Raw genomic sequence first — 2,711 nt, forward strand, 5'->3', positions numbered from 1 at the left:
AACTACGTTTTGCTCTGATTCTCATTCCAGATGAGATACGTAGGCATAAGACGCGACGTCTTACCGAGCACACTTCTCTTTAACCCATAGGTAGCCGAGCTACGAAGACTCCGATTCTCATACTCAGATGAGATACGTAGGCAGTGGATGCGACATCCTTGCGAGTCATTTTCTTTTAAACTTCGTTTTAGTAAATAGTACTTTAGATGTACCTACACCCTTTAGACTAGAACAACACTTATGAAAAGGGCTCCCTTGGAGTACCTAGGATGTTTTGGGTGCTTAAAACCTTCCCATTGCATAACCAACCCCCTTACCCAGATCTCTGACATTTTTACTAGTTTTTGATTCGATAAAACTTTTAGGTTTTTGTTCGCTTTCTAACCATTCCTTTGGATAAATAGAAGTGCGGTGGCGACTCGACTTTTATGGTTTACCTTGGATTTAGTCAATATATCTAATGGTAACGAATACCCCGCTACACACGCTACAAAGGGATGGCGGGCGCCAACTTTGGAAATCACGTTCCCACTAAGGAGAAGTTGGAGGACACCATGGTCTTTACAAGCTGTTGAAATCCTCTATAAATAGTTCATTCCATTTCATTTTCTAATCATCCAACTTAGTTTACAACACTAAGCCTATATTTATCATTTGTAATAGCGGTAATCCATCACATCGGGGGGTTATCGCACCTTAGTGAGATTGAGTTGGTTCACTTCGAGTTGTTGTCGTCTTTAGCTTCAGGAATCAGAGGTTTATTTTTGTATTAGATTTAAAGCCCTCCATTTGGAGCAGGTTCTTATTTATCGCTTTATTTATTTATTTCCCGCAATCGCTTTACTTTATTTATTTTCCACACTCGCTTTACTTTATTAATTTTCCGCACTCGCTTTACTTTATTTATTTTCCGCACTCGTTTTACTTTATTTATTTTACGCACTTTACTCGCTCTCTACGCCTCACATTCAAAAACAAACTTTTCATCATGATTAATACCGTTGTGTTTTTTTGTGTTACCATGTCTGGCTAAGTCTTTTAAAGGTTAGAATGTAAGGATCGCGGTTAAAGTAACGTTTCACATATTGAATCTGTAGAAGTACTTTAAAGGTTGTTTTGATTTTTAACATGAGTTTTCTAAAACAAACTTGGTTAGTTTTAATTATTCAAGGAGTGCGAAAGCACCCTGGCTTAGTTAACTATGAATTTTTATCATTTAAGGAAAAACTATTTTTGAAACTATTTTCGGACGCGTATATAGATCTAAAATCAGGAAACTCCTCGGGTAAAACTTTCCAAATCAAAATCACTTTTCAACTAAGTTTACGAGTCTCATTTCTTAAAGATAAATTTACTACTTTAGCGTTCTGCGCACCTTTTATAAGTGACAATAAGAGGCCTTAATTTAAGGGTAAACTCGGTTCTGAATACACGAAAGCGACAGTTCCTGTTAAATGGATTCTTTTCAAGTGTAGAAAACATTGCCTCATAAGTAGTTCTATTTAGACAATCAAAACATCACTTAACTGACGTGAAATACATTCAACCTGTCTTTCTCAGCATTTATTATTTACCGTTGTCTTGCAAACCCAATATCTCTTTTATACCGTCTTAGATAAACACCGTAACGATAGTAATCGATAGATTGACGATTGGTCTCTGTGGGATCGATATTCTTTTATATTACTTTGACGTAATTCGTGCACTTGCGAATAACAAGCGATCAAGTTTTTGGCGCCATTGTCGGGGACCAACTTCGTCAAATTTCGTACCCTGTTGTTACACCTTCTAGACTAAGGCATTATTAGCCGGTAAATGCGAAGAACCCGTAGTACCGGAAATTTAGTAGATCCTTTAGCGGAACCCGAACGTTATGCTCGTACACGCCTCTTACTCATCCGAATTAAGAAAGCTATGGCCGAGAATCGCGATAGGAGACCTCTTAAGGAATTTGCCTAACCCTCTGACGAGGAACCTAGTTCGAGTATAGTAAACTCCCTTATTCCTGCTAACAACTTTGAACTAAAACCGTCTTTGTTGCAATTAGTGCAACAAAACCAATACGCAAGTCTCGCAACTGAGAACCTGAATCAACATTTAAATTTTTTTATCCAACTAGCCGACACCTTTAAATCTAACGGTGCTTCACCGGATGCGATCCGTTTAAGATTATTCCCTTTCTCCCTCAGGGATAGAACACGTTCATGGTTAGATTCACTTCCAGCTAATTCAATAACTACCTGGGAAGACCTTAGGAGAGTATTCCTTGCTAGATATTTCCCCCTAGTAAGACTGTTGTTCTTCGAAACCAAATAACTATATTTTCTCAAAACCAAGGAGAATCACTTTTCGAAGCTTGGGAGAGATATAAAGAGTTATTAAGAGTATGCCCACACCATGGCCTAGAACAATGGCTGATCGTTCATACCTTCTACAATGGACTCCATTATAACACCAAGATGAGCATCGACGCTGCCGCAGGTGGCGCGCTGATGAACAAACCTTACCCTGAAGCTTGTGACATAATTAAGGATATGGTCCAAAACCATTACCAATGGGGAACTGAACGAGCATTAATAGAGAAAAAGGAGACCCAAGGTGGAATACATGAGGTAAGCTCCCTAGACATGAAAATGGATGCTTTAGCCCTTAGGATCGAACATATGTCCACAAACACTAACACTGTAGCAGTAGTCCACACAGAGTGCGAA

The 2,711-nt window shown here is 38.8% G+C and overlaps 1 non-coding gene across 1 annotated transcript; it reads right to left on the reverse strand.

The window, feature by feature from the left end:
- Positions 1 to 2,297: 2,297 nt before the first annotated feature.
- Positions 2,298 to 2,404, reverse strand: LOC127099621 (small nucleolar RNA R71). Its single transcript, XR_007794104.1, has one exon. It is a non-coding gene; the product is annotated as a small nucleolar RNA R71 (small nucleolar RNA).
- Positions 2,405 to 2,711: the final 307 nt, after the last annotated feature.

The sequence above is a fragment of the Lathyrus oleraceus genome, chromosome 6 (assembly GCF_024323335.1).
Source record: "Lathyrus oleraceus cultivar Zhongwan6 chromosome 6, CAAS_Psat_ZW6_1.0, whole genome shotgun sequence".
Classification (NCBI taxonomy): domain Eukaryota; kingdom Viridiplantae; phylum Streptophyta; class Magnoliopsida; order Fabales; family Fabaceae; genus Lathyrus; species Lathyrus oleraceus.